Below are 26,791 nucleotides of genomic sequence, written 5' to 3' on the forward strand. Positions count from 1 at the left end.
TTTAATGCATTCCGTAATTTCCAAGTGTTTACAGATAAATGTATCGATTTACTCTTCAATTGTACTATAGTCAGAAATTATAATTAATATTTCTAAGTCTGTTGAGATTCACTCTGTATTAAAAATTACTTTGTAAAGTAGCATGTGATCAGTATTTGTAAATGTTTAATATGCACATCAAAACATATAATCTTATTTGTTTTATTTATATATATTCTCTAAAAGTTAGATACAGGAGATTTATATATATTTATAATACCAAAATAATATGTTTCAATCTTTTTACTATTTACCACTTTTTATTAATAGTTTCATTAATAAACTATTAATAATGGGATGGTAATTATAAAATATGTATATTTTATTTTCTCTTGCAATTCTCTAAAATATTGCTTTGTGTGTTTTGAGTTAGATGATTACCTACGTCTAGACTTAGAATGTTGTTGTTATCCTAGTAAATTGTTTATTAGTATATAAGAAACAGTATATTTTCCCAAGTAAATTCAACAAGTATTTATTGAGTATTTCATATATGCCAGACTTGCAGACCCTGGAATAAAGCAGTAAACAAGATAGAAAGAAATGCTAGCTGGGCATGGGGCTTATGCCTATAATCCCAGCACTCTGGGAGGCTAAGGTGGAAGGATCACAAGGTCATGAGATCAAGACCATCCTGGCCAACTCTACTAAAAATACAAAAATTAGCTGGGCATGGTGGCACATGCCTGTAATCTCAGCTACTCAGGAGGCTGAGGCAGGACAATCATTCGAACCAGGGAGGTGGAGGTTGCAGTGAGCCGAGATCACACCACTGCACTCCAGCCTGGTGACAAAGTGAGACTCTATCTCAAACAACAAAACAAAACATAAAAAGAAAGAAAAGAAAGGTGCATTTACAAATTCTGCTTATTGCTTTCAAGTGTATTCAGCTAATATTAATTTACTGTCTAAATGTTAGATACAGGAAATTATATCTATATTTATAATATCAAAATGATGTTGTTCAATCCACTTTTTGATATTTGTAAGATATATCTTTATCTCAATATTTCAGCCTTCTTGTTTTAAATGTTATTCTTAGGAATAGAATATAACTCAACTTGATTTTAACCAACCAGAGAGTCTCTCTTTTAACTTATGAGCTTAGCCACTTACATTAATTACAATTTCTGGTATGCTTTAGAATTATTTCCAGCATGTTGCTAGGCTGTTCAAATATTTTGCCAAGTTGTTTTATTATTATTTTTTGCCCTGCATTTTAATTTATTGAACCAATCTTCTTTCTTTTCACCTTGCTAGTGATTTGGAAGTTGTAAATTCTATTTAAATGGATACCCTTAAAAATTTAGTAACAACACAGGAGGTCCATTCCAAGATGGCCAAATAGGAACAGCTCAAGTCAGCAGCTTCTAGTGTGATTGACGCAGAAGATGGGTGATTTCTGCATTTCCAACTCAGGTACCTGGTTCATCTCATTGGGACTAGTCAGAAAGTGGGTGCAGCCCATGGAGGGTGAGGTGAAGCAGGGCGGGGACATCATCTCTTTGGAAGTGCAAAAGGTCACAGCATTTCCCTTTCCTAGCCAAGGGAAGCCATGACACACTGTACCAGGAAAATCAGGATACTGCCACCCAAATACTGTGCTTTTCCAATGGTCTTAACAAATGGCATACCGGGAGATTATATCCCGTGCCTGGCTCAGTGAGTCCCATACCCACGGAGCCTTGCTCACTGCTAGCACTGCAGTCTGAGATCAAACTGCCAGGGGGCCGCCTGGCTTGAGGAGTGGTGTCCACCATTGCTAAGGCTTGAGTAGGTAAACAAAGTGGCTGGGAAGCTCAAAGTTGGGGGAGCCCACCAGCAGCTCAGGTAGGCCTGCCTGCCTGTATAGACTCCACTTCTGCGACTTAAATATCTCTGACAGCTCTGAAGAGAACAGTGGTTTTCTAGCATGGTATTTGAGCCCTGAAAACAGACAGACTGCCTCCTCAAGTGGGTGCCTGACCCCCGTGTAGCCTAACTGGGAGACACTTCCCAATATGGGCCGACAGAAACCTCATAGAGCCAGGTGCTCCTCTAAAACAAAGCTTCCAGAGGAAGGATCAGGCAGCAATATTTTCTGTTCTATAATATTTGCGTGCTGCAGCCTCTGCTACTGATACCCAGGCAAACAGGGTCTGGGGTGGACCTCCAGCAAACTCCAACAGATCTGCAGCTGAGGGACCTGTTAGAAGGAAAACTAACAGAAAAGAATAGCATCAACATCAACAAAAAGGACATCCACACCAAAACCCCATCTGTAGGTCACCGTCATCAAAGACCAAAGGTAGATAAAACCACAAAGGTGGGGAGAAACCAGAGCAGGAAAGTGGAAAATTCTAAAAACCAGAGCACCTCTTCTCCTCCATAGGATCGCAGCTCCTCATCAGCAACAGAACAAAGCTGAATGGAGAATAACTTTGATGAGTTGACAGAAGTAGGCTTCAGAAAGTCAGTAATAACAAACTTCTCTGAGCTAAAGGAGGATGTTTCAACCCATAGCAAAGAAGCCAAAGGCCTTGAAAAAAGATTAGACTAATAGCTAACTAGAATAAACAGCATAGAGAAGACCTTAAATGACCTGAAGGAGCTGAAACCATGGCACAGGAACTACATGACCCATGCAGAAGCTTCAGTAGCTGGTTTGATCAAGTGGAAGAAAGGGTATCAGTGACTGAAGATCAGATGAATGAAATGAAACAAGAAGAGAAGTTTACAGAAAAAAGAGTAAAAAGAACAAAGTCTCCAAGAAATGTGGGACTATGTGAAAAGCCCAAATCTATGTTTGGCTGGTATATCTGAAAGTGATGAGGTGACTGGAACCAAGCTGGAAAACACTATTCAGTATATTATCCAGGAAAATTTCCCCAACCTAGAAAGACAGGCCAAAATTCAAATTCAGGAAATAACAGAGAACACCACAAAGATACCCCTTGAGAAGCGCAACCCCAAACACATAATTGTCAGATTCACCAAGGTTGAAATGAAGGAAAAAATGTTAAGGGCAGCCAGAGAGAAAGGTTGGGTTACCCACAAAGGGAAGGCATTCAGAATAACAGTGGATCTCTCAGGAGAAACTCTATAAGCCAGAAGAGAGTGGAGGCTAATATTCAACATTCTTAAAGGAAAGAATTTTCAACCCATAATATCATATCCAGCCAAACTAAGCTGCATACGTGAAGGAGAAATAGAATTGTTTACAGACAAGCACATGCTGAGAGATTTTGTCACCACCAGGCCTGCCTTAGAAGAGCTCCTGCAGGAAGCACTAAACATGGAAAGGAACAACCGGTACCAGCCAATGCAAAAACATGCCAAATTGTAAAGACCATCAAGGCTAGGAAGAAACTGCATCAACTAACAAGCAAAATAACCAGCTAACATCATAATGACAGGATCAAATTCACACATGACAATATTAACCTTTAATGTAAATGGGCTAAATGTCCCAATTAAAAGACATAGACTGGCAAATTGGATAAAGAGTCAAGACCCATCAGTGTGCTGTATTCAGGAGACCCATCTCACATGCAGAGACACACATAGGCTCAAAATAAAGAGATGGAGGAAGACCTACCAAGCAAATAGAAAGCAAAAAAAAAAAAGCAGGGGTTACAATCCTAGTCTCTGAAAAAACAGACTTTAAACCAACAAAGATCAAAAGAGACAAAGGAAGCCATTACATAATCATAAAGGGATCAATTCAACAAGTAGAGCTAACTATCCTAAATATATATATACCCAACAAGAGCACCCAGATTCATAAGGCAAGTCCTTAGAGACCTACAAAGAGACTTAGACTCCCACACAATAATAATGGGAGACTAACACCTCACTGTTAATATGAGACAATCAACGAGAAGAGAAGAAGAATAACAAGGATATCCAGGACTTGAACACAGCTCTGCTCCAAGCAGACCTAATAGATATCTACAGAACTCTCCACCCCAAATCAACAGAATATAAATTCTTCTCACCAGCACATCACGTTTATCCAATATTGACCACAGAGTTGGAAGTAAAGCACCCATCAGCATAGGTAAAAGAAGAGAAATCACAACAAACTGTCTCTCAGACCACAGTGCAATCAAACTAGAACTCAGGATTAAGAAACTCACTCAAACCTCACAACTACATGGAAACTGAACAACCTGCTCCTGAATGACTACTGGGTACATAACGAAATGAAGACAGAAATAAAGATGTTCTTCGAAACCAAAAAAAAAAAGAGACACAATGTACCAGAATCTCTGGGATGCATCTAAAGCAGTGTGTAGAGGGAAATGTTTACACTAAATGCCCACAAGAGAAAGCAGAAAAGATCTAAAATCAACACCCTAACATCACAATTAAAAGAACTAGTGAAGCAAGAGCAAATGAATTCAAAGGCTAGCAGAAGGCAAGAAATAACTAAGATCAAAGCAGAACTCAAGGATACAGAGACAAAAAACCTTCAAAAGATCAATGAATCCAGGAGCTGGTTTTTTTTTAAAAGATCAGCAAAATAAATAGATTGCTAGCAAGACTAATAAAGAAGACAAGAGTAAAGAATCAAATAGATGATCAAATAGATGCAATAAAAAATGATAAAGGGAATATCACCACTGATCCCACAGAAATACAAACTACCATCAGAGAATGCTATAAACACCTCCACGAAAATAAACTAGAAAATCTAGAAAAAATAGATAAATTCCTGGACACATAAACCCTCCCAAGATTAAACCAGGAAGAAGTTGAATCCCCGAATAGACCAATAATAGGCTCTGAAATTGAGGCAATAATTAATAGCTGACCAACCAAAAAAGTCCAGGACCAGATGGAATCACAGCTGAATTCAACCAGAGGTACAAAGAGGAGCTGATACCATTCCTTCTGAAACTATTCCAATCAATAGAAAGAGAGGGAATCCTCCCTAACTCATTTTATGAGGCCAGCATCATCCTGACACCAAAGTCTGGCAGAGACGCAACAAAAAAAGAGAATTTCAGACCAATATCCCTGATGAACATGATGCAAAAATCCTCAATAAAATACTCGCAAACCAAATCCAGCAGCACATCCAAAAGCTTATCCACCAAGATGAAGTTGGCTTCACCCCTGGGATGCAAGGCTGGTTCAACATACACAAATCAATAAACATAATCCATCATGTAAACAGAACCAAAGACAAAAACCACATGATTATCTCAGTAGAAGCAAAAAAGGCCTTCAACAAAGTTCAACAGCCATTTATACTAAAAAACTCAATAAACTAGGTATTGATGGGACATATCTCAAAATAATAACTATTTATGACAAACCCATAGCCAATGTCATACTGAATGGTCAAACCTGGAAGCATTCCCTTTGAAAAGTGCCACAAGAGAGGGATGCCCTCTCACCACTCCTATTCAACATAGTGTTGGAAGTTCTGGCCAGGGCAATCAGGCAAGAGAAAGAAATAAGAGATATTCATTAGGAAAAGAAGTCAAATTGTTTCTGTTTGCAGATGACATGATTATACATTTAGAAAACCCCATTGTCTCAGCCCCAAATCTCCTTAAGCTGATAAGCAACTTCAGCAGTCTCAGCATACAAAATCAATGTGCAAAAATCACAAGCATTCCTATATACCAGCAAGACACAGAGAGCCAAATCATGAGTGAACTCACATTGACAATTGCTACAAGGGGAATACAATACCTAGGAATCCAGCTTACAAGGGATGTGAAGGACCTCTTCAAGGAGAACTACAAACCACTGCTCAATGAAATAAAAGAGGACGCAAACAAATGGAAGAACATTCCATGCTCATGGGTTGGAAGAATCAATATCGTGAAAATGACCATACTGCCCAAGGTAATTTATGGATTCAATGCCATCCTCATCAAGCTACCAATGACTTTCTTCATAGAATTGGAGAAAACTACCTTAAAGTTCATAAGGAGCCAAAAAAGAGCCTGTTTTGCCGACACAATCCTAAGCAAAAAGAACAAAGCTGGAGGCATCATGCTACCTGACTTCAAACTGTACTAAAAGGGTACAGTAACCAAAATAGCATAGTACTGGTACCAAAACTGAGATATAGACCAATGGAACAGAATAGAGGATTCAGAAATACCACCACACATCTATAACCGTCTGATCTTTGACAAACCTGACAAAAACAAGAAATGGGGAAAGGACTGCCTACTTAATAAATGGTGCTGGGAAAACTGACTAGCCATATGTAGAAAGCTGAAACTGGATGCCTCCCTTACATCTTATAAAAAATTAATCCAAAATAGATTAAAGACTTAAATGTTAGACCTAAAACCATAAAAACCCTAGAAGAAAACGTCAGGACATAGGCATAGTCAAGGACTTCATGACTAAAACACAAAAAGCAATGGCAACAAAAACCAAAATAGACAAATAAGATCTAATTAAACTAAAGAGCTTCTGCACAGCAGAAGAAACTACCATCAGAGTGAACAGGCAGCTTACAGAATGGGAGAAAGTTTTTGCAATCTAGCCATCTGACAAAGGACTAATATCCAGAATCTACAAAGAATTTAAACAAATTTACAAGAAAAAATCAAACAACCCCATCAAAAAGTGAGCAAAGGATATGAATACACACTTTTCAAAAGAAGACTGTTATGCAGCCAAGAGACACATGAAAAAATGCTCATCATTGTTGGTCATCAGAGAATGCAAATCAAAACCACAATGAGATACCATCTCACACCAGTTAGAATGGCCTCATTAAAAAGTCAGGGAACAACAGGTGCTGGAGAGGATGTGGAGAAACAGGAACACTTTTACACTGTTGGTGGGACTGTAAACTAGTTCAACTGTTGTGGAAGTCGGTGTGATGATTCCTCAGGGATCTAGAACTAGAAATACCATTTGACCCAGCCATCCCATTACTGGGTATATACCCAAATGATTATAAATCATGCTGCTATAAAGTCACATGCACAATATGTTTATTGTGGCACCATTCACAATAACAAAGACTTGGAACCAACCCAAATGTCCAACACTGATAGACTGGATTAAGAAAATGTGGCACATATATACCATGGAACACTATGTAGCCCTGAAAAAGGATGAGTTCATGTCCTTTGCAGGGACATGGATGAAGCTGGAAACCATCATTCTCAGCAAACTATTCCAAGGACAGAAAACCAATACCACATGTTCTCACTCATAGGTGGGAACTGAACAATGAGAACATTTGGACACAGGGTGGGGAACATCACACACTGGGGCCTGTTGTAGGATAGGGCGATGGGGGAGGGATAGCATTAGGAGAAATACCTAATGTAAATGATGAGTTAATGGGTGCAGCAAACCAACATGGCACATGTATATATATGTAACAAACCTGCACATTGTGCACGTGTACCCTAGAACATAAAGTAAAATAATAATAAAAAGTTTAGTAACAACACAAAACTTAGCGAAGTGCAAAACAAATAAATATCTCTACATTATAACAAAATTATGAGAGACTTAAGATGTTTTAACTTCAATACCTTCTCTTACTTTTTATATTACTGTTACTTAATATTTTGTTCACTTTACTTAATATGTTTCAACTTCTTTATAATTATCAGTATACTTTTCTTTGTGAAAAAAAGTTTTTTATTGGTTTTAGTGATTTTTTTTTTTTTTTTTTTTGACACAGAGTCTCAGTCTTGTTGCCCAGGCTGTAGTGCAATATCACAGTCTTGACTTACTGCAACCTCTGCCTCCCTGGTTCAAGGGGTTCTCCTGCCTCAGCCTCCCAAGAAGGTTGGATTACAGGCATGTGCCACCATGCCTGGCTAATTTTTATATTTTTAGTAGAGACAGGTGTTACCATTTTGGCCAGGCTGGTCTTGAACTCCTGACCTCAAGTGATCTGCCCATCTTGGCCTCCCAAACTGTTGGGATTATAGGTGTAAGCCACCATGCTCAGCCGATTTTGGTAATTTTTTATTATTGTAAATTATATATAACATAAATTTTTACCATTTTAACCATTTTTAAGTGTTAAATTCAGTGGCATTGTTTATACATGGTATTGTACAATCACTATCCATTTTCTTGAACTTTTTCATCATCTCAAACTCTGTACCCATAAACCAGTAGCTCCTCATAACTCTGCCCAGTCCCCTGGTATACTCTATGCCTGTCACTCTGAATTTGCCTATTCTGTGTACATATGTTACGTACATAGAATCATACAATATTTTGTGTCTGGGTTACTTCTTTTAGCAAAATTTTTTCTAGGTTGATACACTTTGAAGTATGTATCAGAATTTCATTTTTTAAGGCTGAATTATATCTTATTGCATGTATAGACCACATTTTGTTGTTTATCCATTCATCTGTTGATGAACATTTTGATTGTTTTCACCTTCTTTCTTGAATAATGATGCTCAGTGTACAAGAATGTGTTTGAGTTCTTGCTTTTAATTATTTGGGGTTTACATCTACAAGTGTAAGAGCTGGATTATGTGGTCATTGTATGTTTAACTTATTGAAAAACCTTCAAATTGAACAAGTTGGTTCCTGCAGTCTTTTACATTCCCATCAGCAATGTGTGTGATCCAATTATTCCGCATTCTCATCAACAATTGTTACTTTCTGTTTTGTTTAGTTTTTATTATAGTCATTTAAATACGTGATGATTGTGGGTTTGATTTGCATTTTCTTGATAAATAATGATGTTGAGCACATTTTCACATGCTTATTGGGCATTTATATGTCTTCTTTGAAAAAGTGTCTATTCAAGTTTTTACCGTTTTTAAAAATTGGATTGTTGTTTAATTGTAGGAGTTCTTTATATATGGTAGGTATTAATTTGTTACCAGATATAAAACTTGTAAATGTTTTCTTTCATTTATGGATTATCTTTTCACTCTCTTGATAGTGTTCTTTGTTGCAATATCAATTTTAATAAAGTCCAATTTAGCTATTCATTTTTGTTTGATGCCTCTCTTTTTGGTGTCATATCCAAGAAGGCATTGATAAATTCATGTCATGAAGATTTTACCTGATGTTTTATTCTAAAAGTTTTTTAAAAATCGTTTTAATTCCTACATTTAAGCTTTTGAAACATTTGAGTTAATTTATATTATTATGTTTTTACATAACAAAATTTATTTAGATTTGTATATACATTAATTTTGTCTTCTCTTACCTTTCCCCTTGCATCTCAAATGTTGCTGGGCTTAACTTTCTCCTTTATTAAGTATTTTACTAGTTCTCTCAGTAAATTTTGATTAGTGTTAAATTTTTTTCAGGCTATGAAGTATCTTTTCTCTCAAAGCCTCAATTTAGAATGAAAGCTTAACAATTTATAGACATATGCTCATTCCTTATTTTCTCTCAACTCCTTGAAGATATTTGAATATCTTCTACTTTTAAATGATTAATATTGAGAAATCTGTTGTAAGTATAATGGTATTGCTTTGTGGATAAACTGACTTTTTTAACCCAGCTGGAGTTATCCCATTTCTCTTTGCTGACTGCAATTTCAATATAATAAGGGAATTGTGAAAAGCTTTTTTCCTAAATCTGAGAAAAATGTACTTTATTCATTCTGCCAAATTCTGAGAAATTATCCTTTCAAATGCAACCTCTCTTCAATTCTATTTTCCTTTTCTATTAAATATAACTACTGTTAATGTATATCATATTTTCTACCTTTCTCTTACTATGCTTTCATAATTTCAGTTTTTCTCTCTGAGCTGCATACTTGTAAATACTACAAATATATTATTTCTAAATTAACCTTTTATTTTAAAATAGTTTTAAATTTACAAAAAAAGTTACAAAATAGTACTTCTTTCTTTTTATTGAATATTCAGTCTCTTTAATTATTAACAATTATCATAATTTGTGACCCACTGTAGTCCCCAGCACCCACACCTACTGAGGGCTCCTGTAACCTCTGACTGGACCACTAGCCATGCAGGCTACTGCTGGCCAAGAGAGCAGATCTCCTTTGGAATAACATAATTTCCACATATCTCATGTCCCCACAATAAACTGAATGAAGCCAATGAGGCTGAATTATCCAGACCTGTTTGTGAAATAAATAACAAATATTGTTAAATAAATAAATAAAAATAAAATATCATCATGAAACCTGAAGTTACACAGACCTCTTTCTATAATTTTGCATTTTAATTTTACATCAATAATTCATGTGATTTATTTCTGCAAAAGGCATAAAGTCTATGATTCTCAAGCTTATTTTTTAGTTAATTAACCTTTTCTTAATTCAAACCTTATTTATAACTTCTCTATATTTCTTAAATTTAATGATCATAATTTTCTTTTGGTAAAGTTTTCATTAGTATAAAAAGACTCACTATTTTTAAAAGTCATACCTTATTTCTTTTCCATGTTTAAAATTTTTACATTGTATAAATGTTTTATATTAAACATACTTCTGTTGCAATGTAGAAATGTTTCCAAATTTACTGCTATGAAATTTTCTTCAGAAATTTCTATCATTTAAAATTCTAACAGGCACAAGATTTGGAGTTTCAGCAATAAATAAGACAAAGAACAAGACAGGAGAGACAGCGAAGTTGGAGTGAAACCTGAAAGTCACCAAGGACAGGAGAAAAAGGTTCTAGGCAAGAGGGTTGTGAGATGGAAATATGCGCAGGTGACTGACTAAAGGCATTACAAGCATACATTATCCACTTAAGAGAACAAAAATCATGTGTAGATAATCATACTTTAAATACATTATCCAAGATAGTATACATGAATTTAACAGAAAAGCAATAGGAAAAACCAGAAACTAGGAAGGGGAGGAAAGAAGCAGCCTGCTTGGCTGGAACTGGCTGAGACCTGGGAGTGACTTCCTAATATGGAGAGAGGGGGAGCTAGAACCTTTTTTTTTTTTTTTTTGAGATGAAGTCTGGCTCTTTTTCCCCAGGCTGGAGTGCTCCGCTCACTGCAACCTCCACCTCCCGGGTTCAATTGATTCTCCTGCCTCAGCCTCCCAAGTAGCTGGGATTACAGGCGCCTGCCACCACGCCTGGCTATTTTTTTTTTTTTTTTTTTGAGACGGAGTCTCGCTCTCTCGCCCAGGCTGGAGTGCAGTAGTGTGATCTCGGCTCACTGCAACCTCCGCCTCCCGGGTTCACGCCTTCACGCCATTCTTCTGCCTCAGGCTCCGGAGTAGCTGGGACTACAGGCACCCGCCACCATATCCGGCTAATTTTTTGTATTTTTTTTTTTTTTCAGTAGAGACGGGGTTTCACCGTGTTACCGAGGATAGTCTCGATCTCCCGACTTCGTGATCCGCCCGCCTCGGCCTCTCGAAGTGCTGGGATTACAGGTGAGCCACTGTTACTTGCTGGTTTTGTATTTTTGGTACACATGGGGTTTTGCCATGTTGGCCAGGCTAGTCTGGAACCCCTGACCTCAGATGATCCGCCCGCCGCGGCCTACCAGAGTGCTGGGATTACAGGCGTGAGCCACCACGTTTTGTGGTTCATTTTACCACGGAGAAATTGTACAATTCAGGCTACCGGAGAGCACCTTGACACACTCAAACCGTCAATATAATTTGGAGAGTGGCAAGAAGACTGTGAAAAGAAACTGTCCCGGGAAGGGAGCTCACCCTGGATCCCCCGACTCTTTCTGAAACCTAAGCAGCTACAGCAAGACGCCATTTTTAATCTGTCATTTTAACAGACTGTGCATTGTACTATGCTGGACCTACACATTAGGGAAACTCAGGTTGTTGCTTTTGGCACGTGATCATGAGGAGGGAGTTTTCTCCCACACCCAAGACTAGAAAGCGAGTGTGCTGTGGGCTACAAGTGACAGTACTGAGACACAGAATTGCCCCACATATGGGGTCCTGCCCCACATTCCCTGTGGCAGGACCTCAATAGTAAGGTGGCTGCCTCCCACACAAGCATTAAAACCTACCCTACCTCTTCCCTTCACGGCCACAGAGGCTTGGGGCTGGGCAGGAACTTTCATGGTTTGGGGCTGATGTAGGATAGGCTCAAATTGCCAAGTCTGACTGATGGGTCAGTGAGGTCAGCTGCGACAGATGGGTCTGAGGGGTAAGCCACTCTGGGACTGGAGGATTTGAATGATGTGAGTCCCTCCCCTGCTGGGCAAGGCTGTGGCCTCTGAGGCTGTCCCACAATCCCTGCAGCAGGACCTCAGTGGGGAGGTGGCTGCCTCCTACACCAGCATTACACCAGAGGCCTGCCCAACCCTTCCCATCATGGCTAGTAAATGCACTCCACATTGGAGCACCTGAGCAAAAACCCACTCACCCCAGCTCCACCAGGCTTTGCTGACTCCTCTCAGACAGAGGGCATTGTCCAGGGTCCTGGGTACTGCACCCAGTCCACCAGCTGGGTCACCAAAGTACTCCTCCTAGGGATCTGACTTTGGGCCTAAACACACTTCTGTTATCACCTCTGCAGGCTCCTACATGCAAGTGCCACCTACTGGCCCATACAACCCATTGCAACCACTGCCAACACAAGTGCAGAGTGCTTAGGGTCCAGAAGAGCATCTAACCACTGCTACTCCTATTAACAATACCCTGCCAGCCACCCTAGGGCTCAATAGCCCATTCACTTGCCCTGTCCTCTGCTTCTGGCATCCACGGAAGCCACCCAGAGACCCAAGAATTGGTGCCGGCATACACCCGCCTGGGGCACAAGGATAGAGATTAGCAAACCACTGAGACTACCAAAACCTGAATATAGTTTTTCTGGCATTCCACTGCCCAGAAAAATATCACCACAGTCTTAACTAATAACTGCACCTGACACATCAAACAAACCACAGATTAAAATAATGCAATTTATAGTCAAAGAAACCATGCAAAGTGTGTGTACCTAGCACAAAGCCAAAGGACCCTACCCAACCAACATAATAGACACGTCTTCAGGGAAAATTCTCTACACAAAAGAATAAATTCAAAAATTGGAAGTAGTGACTGTTACTCGTGATGCACTCTTGTCAATATAAAAACATTAGAAACTTCAAAAAGCAAAGAAAGGCCAGGCATGGTGGCTCATACCTGTGATCTCAACACTTTGGGTTACCAAGGCGGGAGGATCACTTGAGCTCAGGAGTTTGACAGCAGCCAGACTGAAAGTTTAAAATGAGAAAATGATGTATCATATGAACAAAAACCAAAAGCAAGCAGGAACAGCTATACTTAGAAGAAAGAGACATTGTCCAGTGTCATTCACCACTTTTTGTGAAGCAAAGTGACCTCCACATTCCTGGATCATCTTCTTCACTTCTGCCTCAACAACTCCTTTACCACAGACATGTCTCTGTGTTTCCAGATTCACAGTAGTGGTGGTGGTGGCTTCCATAAACATAGAGGAGGTGGTACCATGACAGCCTGAATGATTTCTGCTCCTTCTCATCTGGCATGGGTCTCAATTAGAACTATAGACCTATGGTTCCAGCTCAGGCTAGGACAGCTCCAAGCCTCTAATCTCACGACCACTTTGCATCAACAGTGGCAGCCACCACCACTGCAGAACTCTTCCAAGCCTGTTATTGTTCAGGGTCTGCTTCTAGAGTACTATCATGCCGTCAGCCTCTGGCTCACCTGCTAACCACTTCCCTGACCTCCAGGGATCCACCAGGGCCAGGGTAAGGCCCAACCCAACCATGCCAGCCACCATCACTTTAACCCCCCTAGGGCACTTCTACCTGCTTCATCAAGCAGCAGGGTCCCAACCACTACCCTTTAGGCCAGAGGTCTACCTCCTCTGCTGGTAGGGGGCACAGCTGTGTGGCCTTGGCAGGGCCTGATGGTGCCAAAGGTGGCAAAACACCTGTCAGGCCAAAGTCAGGGGGTGGCCTGGGTCTAAGTGTTACTGGTGGAGGGTGTCCAAGTTCTTGGCATTTAGAACAAAGAATTGGCGAAAACACAAAAAGAAAGCAAGGAAAGAATCAAGCAACAAAAGCAGATATTTATTGAAAACAAAAGTACAGTTCACAGGGTGAGAGTGGGCACAGGCATAGGGGCTCAAGAACCCCATTACAAAATTTTCTGTGGTTTAAGTACCCTCTACAGGTTTCTATTGCTTACTTGGTGTACACCCTATGTAAATGAAAATGCTGAAATAAAGTTACAAAGTCATCTACTCATTGTACGCCCTATGTAAATGTGAGAGGATATTTCCTGTCATAGCAAAAGTGTTTCCATTTGGTTTAGTTCTAGGAAGTCAGTGTGAATTGGTTTGATGTTTCCTGCCTCCAAATCCTGTTCTTCTGCCTCATTTCTTCCTGAGAGATGTGATCCCCATAAATCATTACAGGAGGCGGAGAGACCGATGATCTTTTTTTTTTTGTAACTACTTCATGCTGGCTTGGGGTATAGTGCCTACCTACTGGGCATCATGGAACTCTTGCCCTGCTCTGTCTAGTGGAGGCAGGATAGTTCCCTGATAGCCCGGGGTGTTGTCTTGACCTGGAACTGGCTGAAACCCTTGTTGCATGACCTTCGGAAGTTTAATGGTTGCCAGGTGAGAGGAAATGAACTTAGTCAAAAGATTTAATGGAAGCTTCAGGGTGGATATCTGTGCTGCTAAAAATGGTTGTTATAGAGATTTGCAGGAAAAAAAACAAAACCTGGTCTGTGGTTTGTTTTAGGATCTACGTGTTTCCTTAAAGTCTTAGCATGAGTGATTCCATTTTATTTTTGTTTGGTCTGTTGAATTCTAGTGCATAAGCTCAATCCAAAACAACAGCTTTCCATAACTTGTTTTTAAAAATTCCTCACTTGGTCAAGTTCTCACTTAGGTGAGAGTGTGACCAAAACTCCACTCTCAGTTACCATCATTTTGGGTTACTGGTCTCAGCACATCATTCATAGGTATTACACTGTCCTCAGGGTTGCATATTTCTTTCAGCTCTTGTCATTCCACTTGAAAAGTGACCATTTGACATTCTAGAGATGGCTGCAGGAAAGCATTTAAAACCTTTGAGAGAATACGGCACACTAGGGAGACTATTATTATGACCACTGGGAGGATAATACCAAGACTTTGCAGGATCCTCTTTACCCAGGGTCCTCATAAACCAAACCCCTAAAATTAAATAGATCAAAGAATGCACTGGATAGAGTCTACTTATTAACTAAGCAATCTCTTCATCAATCCCCTACCACTGAATCTCTATAATCTTCATTTGGTGTATTTCTCCATAGGCCACAAGTGCCAGCAACTGCACAGATACTTCTCTGTTCAGCCAATTCTATTATAACTTTCACAAAAGAATTTAGTCTGTTGTGTATCTATAGTCTTTACAGTAAAATCTCCTATAGAGCCTATTATGAGGGATACATTCCTTTTTTTTTTAAACTCTAAACTATGGAAAAAGGACTTAACAAATGATGCCCTTCTAGAAGAGCGAAGGCTTCCTGGCAATGTTCTCTTTAACCCATGATGTGGTTGAAGATGAGTGAACCAGTGTTCTGTTTCTGACTGATTTTGAGGCAATGTAGTACCACTAAAGCTTTTCACTTACATTAGGCCTTCATATTTTATCAAAGTGTGTTATCCATATACAAGACTGACTGCAAACTCCTTCACAAATGAAAGTATACCCCGTAAGTGCACATGTCAGACCCCTTTTCCACTTCTACTGTTCATGGAGCCATAAGCAAGAAAAAATGTTAAAAGGTAACAGTCTCATGACAGTAGAAGTCTTAATCTGTGAACTTGAGAAAAGCTGTTCACATCAAGGATGCCATCTTCTTGGGAAAAACTTCCCTGGTTAGTTTTACCTTAACAGTTCATATGGGGGTACTGTTTCAAGAGTGTGGAGGGGTCCTTCTCCATTGTGAGATGATGAATCCAAAGTTCAAGTTTCCAAAGCTTTGCTGCAATGTGGATGGCAAGGACAATCTTTGTCTGATGTTCTCAGAAGATTCAATCTTAGGGTTCTATGTTGTGAAAAGGTTGTCCTCAGTGAACCATAAAATGCTTTCTTTACCTGGTGAAAATACACTAAATAATAACTTAGTGTAACAATGTCAGCCCTCTTGCATGGGACAGCTTTTATACAACAAGAAAACATGCATTGAAAATAACATTTGAGGCTGGGTGTGTTGGCTCATACCTGTAGTCTCAGCACTTTGGGAGACCAAGGCAGATGAATCACTTTACATCAGGAGTTTGAGACTAGCCTGGCCAACATAGTGAAACACCATCTCTACTGAAAATACAAGAATTAACCTGCTATGGTGGCATATGCCTATAATCCCAGCTATGTGGGAGGCCAGTCAGAAGAATTGCTGGAACCCAGCAGGCAGAGGTTGCAGTGAGCTCAGATTGTGCCATTGCACTCCAGCCTGGGTGACAAGACCGAGACTCTGTCCCCTGCAAAAAAGAAAACATTTAAATTAAATCCATTTATAAAATTTTTAAATGGCCCATCAGGTCACAGCCTGGGTGACAAGACTGAGACTCTGTCCCCCGCAAAAAAAAAAAAAAAAAAAAAAAAATTTGAATTACATTCCTTTAAAAAATTTTACAGCAGATCTCTTGGCAGAAACCCTACAGGCCAGAAGACAGTGGGGGCCAATATTCAACATTCTCAAAAGAATTTTCAACCCAGAATTTCATATCCAGCCAAACTAAGCTTCATAAGTAAAGGAGAAATAAAATCCTTTACAGACAAGGACATGCCGAGAAATTTTTGTCACAACCAGGCCTGTCTTATAAGAGCTCCTGAAAGAAGCAGTAAACATGGAAATAAACAACCTGTACCAGCCACTGCAAAAACATGCCAAACTATAAAGACCATCAACGCAATGAAGAAACTGCATCAATTAATGGGCAAAATAAACAGCTAACATCATAATGACAGGATCAAATTCAGACATAACAATATCAACCTTAGATGTAAATGGGCAAAGACCCCAATTAAAAGACACAGACAGGCAAATGGGATAAAGAGTCAAGACCCATCAGTGTGCTGTATTCAGGAGACCCATCTCACGTGCAGAGACACAAATAGGCACAAAATAAAGGGATGGAGGAAGATCTACCAAGAAAATGGAAAGCAAAAAGAAGCAGGGGTTGGAATCCTAGTCTCCAGTAAAACACACTTTAAACCAACAGAGATCAAAAGGGACAAAGAAAGCCATTACAAAATGGTAAAGGGATCAATTCGACAAGAAGAGCTAACTATTCTAAATATATATACACCCAATACAGGAGCACCCAGATTCATAAGGCAAGTCCTTAGAGACCTCCAAAGAGACTTAGACTCCCATATAGTAATAATGGGAGACTTTAACACCCCACTGTCAACATTAGACAGATCAACAAGACAGAAGATTAATAAGGATATCCAGGATTTGAACTCAGCTCTGAACCAAGTGGAGCTAATAGACATCTGTGGAACTCTACACCCCAAATCAGCAGAACATACATTCTTCCCAGCACCACATTGCCCTTATTCTAAAACTGATCAGATAGTTGGAAGTAAAACACACCTCAGCAAATGTAAAAGAACAGAAATCACAACAAACTGTCTCTCATACCATAGTGCAATCAAATTAGAACTCAGGATTAAGAAACTCACTCAAAAACACTCAACTACATGGAAACTGAACAACCTGCTCCTGAATGACTACTGGGTAAATAATAAAATTGAGGACAGAAATAAAGATGTTCTTTGAAACCAATGAGAACAAAGACACAATGTACCAGAATCTCTGGGACTCATTTAAAGCAGTGTGTACAGGGAAATTTATGGTACTAAGTGCCCACAAGGGAAAGCAAGAATGATCTCAAATTGACACCCTAACATCACAATTAAAAGAACTAGAGAAGCAAGAGCAAAGAAATTGAAAACCTAGCAGAAGGCAAGAAATACCTAAGATAAGAGCAGAACTGAAGGAGACAGAGACACAAAAAACCCTTCAAAAAATCAATGAATCCAGGAGCTGGTTTTTTGAAAGATTAACAAAATAGATAGACTGCTCACAAGACTAATGAAGAAGAAAAGAGAGAAGAATCAAATAGACACAATAAAAAATGATAAAGGGAATATCACCACTGATCCCACAGAAATACAAACTACCATCAGAGAATACTATAAACAGCTCTACCCAAATAAACTAGAAAATCTGCAAGAAATGGATAAATTCCTGGACACATAGCCGCCCAAGACTAAATGAGGAAGAAGTTGAATCTCTGAATAGTCCAATAGCAGGTTCTGAAATTGAAGCAGGTATTAATAGCCTACCAACCAAAAAAATCCAGGAGCAGATGGACTCACATCCAAATTCCACCAGAGGTACAAAGAGGAGCTGGTACCATTCCTTGTGAAACTATTCCAGTCAATGGAAAGAGAGGGAATCCTCCCTAACTCATTTGTTTTTCTTATTATACTTTAAGTTCTAGGGTCCATGTACACAACGTGCAGGTTTGTTACACAGGTATACATGTGCTATGCTGGTTTGCTGCACCAACTTGTCATTTACATTAGTTTTTTCTCCTAATGCTATCCCTCTCCCAGCCCCCCACCACCAAATAAGCCCTGGTTTGTGATGTTCCTTGCCCTGTGTCCAAGTGTTCTCATTGTTCAATTCCCACCTATGAGTGAGAACATGCAGTGTTTGGTTTTCTGTCCTTGTGACAGTTTGCTGAGAATGATGGTTTCCAGCTTCATCCATGTCCTTGCAAAAGACATGAACTCATCCTTTTATGACTGCATAGTATTCCATGGTGTATATATGCTACATTTTCTTAATCCAGTCTATCATTGATGGACATTTGGGTTGGTTCCAAATGCTTGTTATTGTGAATAGTGCCACAATAAACATATGTGTGCATGTGTCTTTATGGTAGCATGATTTATAATCCTTTCGATATATACCCAGTAAGGGGATTGCTGGGTCAAATGGTATTTCTAGTTCTAGATCTTTGAGGAATTGCCACACTCTCTTCCATAGTGGTTGCACTAATTTACGCTCCCACCAACAGTGTAAAAGCATTCCTATTTCTCCACATCCTCTCCAGCATCTGTTATTTCCTGACATTTTAATGACCACCATTCTAACTGATGTGAAATGGTATCTAATTATGGTTTTGATTTGCATTTCTCTGATGACCAGTGATGATGAGCACTTTTTCATGTCTGTTGGCTGCATAAATGCCTTCTTTTGAGAAGTGTCTCTTCATACTCTTTGCCCACTTTTTGATGGGGTTGTTTGTTTTTATTCTTGTAAAATTATTTCAGTTCTTTGTAGATTCTGGATATTAGTCCTTTGTCAGCTGGGTAGATTGCAAAAATTTTCTCCCATTCTGTAGGTTGCCTGTGCCCTCTGTTGGTAGTTTCTTTTGCTGTGCAGAAGTTCTTTAGTTTAATTAGATTCCATTCATCTATTTTGGCTTTTGTTGCCATGGCTTTTGGTGTTTTAGTCATGAAGTCTTTGCCTATGTCTATGTCCTGAATGGTATTGCCTAGGTTTTCTTCTAGGGTTTTTATGGTTTTAGGTCTTACATTTCAGTCTTTAATCCTGGCCTTTTTTTTTTTTCAATTTTTATTTTCTACAGTTTGGGCTGAATTCTAATTCTTTTTCCCCTTGGCTGCAAGTCTTCAAAATAATGTTTTCAACTTTTTTCTTTTTTCCTCCCATTTTTCCTAATGGGGACCTACTGAAAACTAAGCTGTGCTTTGTTAAAGCCCTGCCAACTGAAACTATACAACTTAAACTTATTTCTACTGGTCTTCCTCCTTTTTGTCCTGCCTTCCTGCACATCTCGGCCAAAGCATTTATTTTGTAAAATGCAAATCTGGTCAAGTCCTGTTCATTCTGTACATTGCAATTGTCAGATCCAAATGTGGCTATACATCAGTGTGCCACGCCTCTAGGGGCAGTGGCACATTGCCAATTATCTCCTGAGCTACTTTTCTCTCACCACTGTCCCCTGCTTCATTAATAAATTCTACCAAATATTTAAGGAAAAAATAACGTAAATCTTAACACAAACACTGAAGGGAATAAAAGGATAACATTCCCTCAATTCATTTTATATACTTTGATTTTTAAAATTTTCATAAAATTTGTAAAGGGCAGTTTCACAAAATAAAACCAGACCTCAATCTCATTCAACAAATGTCTAAAATTCCTAAACAATTTAGAAAGATAACGCAATATTGACCAATTTTAACACAATTTGAAAATTAGTGTAATTTCATTAAGAAACATTTTCATCTGATTGTATACATAAAAGGAAAACCATTTAATACATCCAATATTAATTCATAATAAAAGTTCTGCAAGCTAGAAACAATTAGTAAAACCATCTGGGTGTGGTGACTCACGCCTATAATCCCAGCACTTTGGGAGATTAAGGAGGATGGATCACCTGAGGTCAGGAGTTCAAGATGAGCTTGGCCAAGATGGCTAAACCTTGTCTATACAAAAATACAAAAATTAGCTGGGCATGATGGGGGTTGCCTGTTATCTCAGCTATTCAGGATGTTGAGGTGGAAGACTAGCTTGAACCCAGGAGGTGGAGGTTGCAGTGAGCTGAGATTGTGCTATTGCACTCCAGCCTGGGTGACAGAGCAAGACTCTGCATCAAACAAACAAACAAACAAACCTGGAAGCCAAAGGCAAAGAAAAAGTCTTGCAAGCATCAAAACAAATGTTTTTCAACATACCAAGGAGTCCCAATAAGACTACAGCAGAAACATCTCCTTGGTTTAGATTATTCCTAAGTATTTTATCCTTTTAGATGCAATTGTAAATAGATTATCTTCCTAATTTCCTTTTCAGATTGGTTATCATTAGTGTATAACAACTGATTTTTGTATGTTCATTGTATATCCTACATCTTGCTGAAATCATCATTTATTGCTTTTTGTGGAATCTTCATGGTTTTATATATAAGTATCAGGTCAATCTGCAAACAAAGCTATTTCTCGTTCTTTCGTTTCCAACTGGGATTTTTTTTTTCTTTTCTGTTGTAGTTAGAATTTGTAAAACCTTGTTGAATGGTAGTGGCCATTCAGTAATTCAATAAAAATCTCTTTTATCTTATTCCTGTTGTTACAGAAAAAGCTTTCAGCCTTTCACCATTAAGTATGTAAGCCATATGTGGACTTTTCATATACATTTTATAGCGTCAATGCAGTTTCCTTCTTAGTCTGTTGAATATCTTAATAATTAAAGATGTTGAATTATCAAGATTCCTGCATCATGTGGTTTTTATCCCTCATTCTGTTTGTATATTGACTGATAAAATCAACAAATGTTGAGCCATCCTTGTATTCCAGGTGTAAATGCTGCACCATCCTTGTGTTCCAGGTATAAGTTATATTTGAACATGCTGTATAATTCCTTTCATGGGCTGTTGAATTCAATCTGCTAGTATTCTTTTTTGAAGAATTTTGCATCAATATTCATAAAGGATACTGGTCTATTGTTGTCTTGTTTGTTTGTGTTTGATTTTGGTAGAGTAATGCTCACCTTACAGAAGTTTGAGAATGTTCCTACGTCTTCAATTCTTTGCAACAGTTTGGGGAGGATAGCTGTTAATTCTTTTAAATGTTCTACAGAACTCTCCAGTGTTGGGGTTTCTTTTCAGAAGAATTTTGGTTACTACCTCAATCTCATTTACAAGTTTTAGGTCTGTTTGGATTTTTATTTCTTCATATCTGTGGTAGGTTGTGTGTTTCCAATAATTTACCCATTTCTTTTAGTTTATCCAATTTGTTGTTGTATACTTGTTCATATTAGAGTCTTCCAAATCTTTTTATTTCTGTAACGTCAGTTGCAATTTCCCCTCTTTCATTTCTAATTTTAGTTGAGTCTTTTTTGTTCTTATTGTAGCAAAAGCTTTTTCCATTTTTCTACTGTTCAAGAACGAACTCTTAGTTTTGTTAATTTTTACCATTTTGTTTACCTCTTTTCTAATGTTTACTTTCTTCCTTCTGCTAATAGGAGAATTAGTCTGTTCCTTTCCTAGCTATTGGAAGTGTCGTTAGTTTTCTTATTTAAGATCCTCTTTTTGCATATAAGCAGTGATCTCTAAAAACTTTCCTGTTACTACTGGATTCAGTGCATCCTAAAAGTTTTGGTATATTGCATTTTTGTTTTCATTTCTCTCAGGACATTTTCTACATTCTCTCATGATTTTTCAACCCAATGGTTAAGCTTTCCAGTTTTCCTTCTGCTGATTCCTAGCTTTGTATATTGTGGCTGGAAAAGATTTCGTATGATTTTAATCTTCTAAAGTTTGTCAAGACTTGTTTCATGGCATACCATGTAATCTATGATGTAGAATGTTCCATGTGAGTATGAGAAGAATGTGTCTGAGAGGAGTGGCTCACACCTGTAATCCTAGCACTTTGGGAGGATGAAGTGGGCACACTGCTTTAGCCTAGGAGTTTGAGATTAGCCTGAGCAACAAGAGGAGACCCTGCCTGTACAAAAAATTAAAAATTAGCCATGTGCGCTGCATGACTGTAGTCCCAGCTATTTGGGAGGCTGAAGTGGGAGGATCACTATAATCCTGGAATTCAAGACTGATCTCATTACTGCACTCCAGCCTAGGCAACACAGCGAGAGCCTATCCGCCTGCCAAAAAAATAATAATAATAGAGAAAGTGAGAGAGAGGAATGTATATTCTGGTAAACTGTTCTGTATAAGTTAAGGCCAAATGCTCAGTAGTGTTTCCAAGTCCAGTATTTCCTAACTGATCTGGCTGGCTGTTCCATCCATTCATTATTTCCTAAGTGATCTATCTGGTTGTTTCATTCATTCATTATTTAAACTAAGGTACTAAAGTCTTATACTATTCTTGTGTTGCTATTTCTCCCTTCAATGTCATGATTTTTGCTTCATACATTTAAGGGCTGTGCTGTTAGGTACATATATAATTGTCTATCTTGTTGATGAATTGGCCCATTTATCATTATATACTGTCTTTCATTATCGCTTATGAAAGTTTTTCTCTTAAAGTCTGTTCTGTCTGACAAGAGTATGTCCACCTCTGGTCCTTTCAGTCTCCCATTTGCATGGAATATCTTCTAATCTTTCCCTTTTACTCTATGTAAAAAGCTCTATTTTGTGATTCTCTTATAGACAGAATATTGCTGGGTATTTTTTGGAAACATTAAACCAATCTGTATCTTTTAATTAGAGCATTCAATCAAATTACATTTAAAGTAATTACTTTTAGCATAGGACTTACTGCTATTTTTGCATTGCTTCCTGTAAATCTTATAGCTTTGTTTGTACATCCACCCTCTCTTATTGCTTTCATTTGTGTTTCACTGTTTCTTAATATAGTAACATTTTGATTCCCTACTCAAATCCCTTTGTGCATAATCTGTGTACATTTTCTTTGTGATTAACATTGCAATTAAATAAAACATCTTAAAATTGCAACAGTCTATTTTAAGATAACTTAAATCACACATAGAAACCCTACTAGGGACATCTCTGCACTCTGATGACATAAATGAACTCCTTAATACTACATATCCATTAACATAATCAGCAATTACTTTTTTTTAAAAAAAGTTATGCCAAGAGATTTGTGCACCTACGTTACAGTACTCGAGACTGTATTTGTTCCTACGTTTAACGTTACAAAGGAGTTTGTTTTCACATGGTTTCACATTGCTGTTCACAATTCTTTCACTTAAACTTGAAAGGCTCTCTTTACCATTTCTTGTGCACTAGTGTTGAATTCAATTTTTTTTTTCTGGGAAAATCTTAACTTCTCCCTTATTTTTGAAGAACAGTCTTCCAAATATAGTATTATTCTTATCTGGAAGGTTTTAAAAAAATGCTGCTTTAAATTTTCTCTATTTGTGACTTCTGTCACTTTACTTTTGTGTTTTAGTAGTTCTGTTTACATTTATCCCAACTGGAATTCTTAGAGCTTCTTGATTACATTATAACCATTTCTGTCCTCAGAACTGAAAAGTTTTCAGCCACTATCCAAAAAGTCTAACATTCTTTTTTATTTTATTTTCTGTTGTGACTCTCATAATACATGTGTTCCATTTGTTGGTGTCTCATAACCGCTAATTTTTTTGTTCATGTTTCTTCATTTTTATTTTTCATTTTGCCCCTCTAACTTAACAATTTCAAATATCTTCTCTTTCAGTTCAGTAAATTTTTTCTTTATTCTGATTAAGTGATACACTGTTGTTCCACTAAACTAACCTTCCTTCCTTCCTTCCTTCCTTCCTTCCTTCCTTCCTTCCTTCCTTCCTTTCTCTTTCTCTTTTTCTCTTTCTCTCTCTCTGTGTCTTTCTTTCTTTCTTTTTTCTTTCTTTTCTTTCTCTTTCTTTCTTTCTCTTTCTCTCTCTCCTTCTTTCTTTCTCTCTCTCTATCTCTTTTTCTCTCCCCCCTCCTCTCCCCTCCCCTTCCCTCCCCTCCCCTCTCCTTTCCTTTCCATTCCCATTCTCTTTTTTTTTGACAGGGTCTCGGACTGTATCACCACAAGCTTGAATGTAGTGGTGCAATCATAGCTCAATGAAACCTTGACCTCCTGGGCTGAGGGATCTTCCCTCTTCAGAGTAGCTGGGCACATGTCACCACATGTGATAGTGTTTTTGTAGAGATGTGGTCTTCCTTGTTTTCTAGACTGCTCTCAAACTCTTGGTTGGCTTCAGCAATCCTCCTGCCTCAGCCTTGCCAAGTGCTGGGATTATTTGCATAAAATTGCCAAAGAACCAGCCCTGCAAATTTTTTAACTCAGTTTTTGTAGTATTCCATTCCAGAATTTCTGTTCAAGTCATCTTAGTTTCTAACATTTTATTCATATTTTCATTTCTTTGTTGTTACTTTCATTTCTCAACAAAATACCAACATATCAAATTCAACAGCACATTAAAAGAGTCACACACCATAATCAAATGAAATTTATTCCTGTTAGGGAAGAATTATTAACTGTACAGGAACAAATCAATGTACTATCCCATATTAATAGAATGAAGGAAAAAACATGAATATCTCAGTTGTTGCAGAGTAGCACTTGATAAAATTCATCACATTAGGTTAGGCACAGTGGTTCACATCTGTTACCCAAGCAATTTAGAAAGCAGAGGTCGGAGGAATGCTTGAGGTGAAGAGTTCAAGACCATCTTGGGCAACATAGTGATACCCTGTTTCTACAAAAAAAAAAAAAATTAAAATTTAGCCAGGTATGGTGGCTTGAGCCTATAGTCCTATTTGGAAGGCCAAGGCAGGAAGATTTCTTAAGCCCAGGATTTTGAGGCTGCAGTAAGCTATGATCAAACCACTGCCTTCCAGCAACAAAGGGTAACAAAGTAAAACTGTTTCTAAATAAATAAATAAATGAATAAATTTAACACATTTTTTGATTAAAATATAGTTAGGAATACAAGAAAGCCATCTTAACATAATCAAGACCATAAATGAAAAGCCCACAATTAGGTCATATTAAATGGTGAAAGACTTAAAACCTTCCTTCTAGAATCAAAACAAAGAAAAAACACTCTTGCCTTCCTATTCATACCACACTGAAGTTCTAACCAGAGCAGTTAGTCAAGAGAAGGAAGGTAGAGGAGAGGGGGTAAGGGGAATAGCAGGGTCATACCAATTGAAAAAGAAGGAGAAAAGTTATCACAGTGCATTGATGACATGCTCTTATAGGTAGAAAGCCCTTAAGATTTTACACACACACACACACACACACACACACACACACTCTTAGAGAAAAGAACCAAGTTTAACAAAGTTTCAGGATACAAAATTAACACAAAAAAACTATATGTTTCTATTTATTAACAATGAACAATCAAAAATGGAAACCTAGAGAAAATTTCATTTACAATATGTATAAGGTTAACCATTACAAAGATAAAAGACTCATTCACAGAAAACTATAAGTTGTTGAAAAATATTAAAAGACACAAATTTATGGAAAGACATCTTTTATTCACAACCTGAAGAGCTAATATTCCTAATATATTGTACCCAAAAACATCAAGATTCACTACAATCTCTATCAGAATCCCTCCACAAAAAATCTTAACAGTTCAAATGGAATGTCAATGAAATCTAAACAGCCAAAACAATCTTTTAAAAAAGAACAAATTTAGACAACTCTTCATTTGAAATGGCTTCCTTATCTCAAAACTTACTACAAAGCTACAGTAATCAGAAATGATAGTGGCATGAAGACAGACATATAAACCATTGTTAACAGTACAGAGTCCAGAGATAACCATAGCATATGCAGTCACATGATCCTCTAAAAGGGTGCCAAGACCATCCAGTGTTAAAAACAGTCCTAACAACAACACAGTGTTGGGGAAACCAGATACCCACATGGAAACAAATGTAGCTGGAACCTTATCGTACATTATACACAAAATCAACTCTCACAAAGGATTTAAGGCTCAAATATAAGACCTACAACTATAAAATAACCAACAGAAAACATACAGGATAGACATTAGGATACTGGATTTTGTAATAACTACTTGACTATATGCCGAAGCCACAGGAAAGAAAAGCAAAAACAGACAAACAGAACATCATACCTAATTTCTGAGAATCAAATATAACAATCAGCAGAAAAAAAAAAAATCCAAAAACAAATAATGTAAAAATGTGCAAAAAACTTGAAGAAACATTTCTTAAAACAGAATGTACAAATGGCCAACAATCGTAAAAAAAAAGATGTTCAACATTACCCTTAGAGAAACAGAAATCAAAACTAAATTGGGATATCAGCACCCAAACATTAGGATGGCCACTATAATACC

The sequence above is a fragment of the Symphalangus syndactylus genome, chromosome Y (genome assembly GCF_028878055.3).
Source record: "Symphalangus syndactylus isolate Jambi chromosome Y, NHGRI_mSymSyn1-v2.1_pri, whole genome shotgun sequence".
Taxonomy (NCBI): Eukaryota; Metazoa; Chordata; class Mammalia; order Primates; family Hylobatidae; genus Symphalangus; species Symphalangus syndactylus.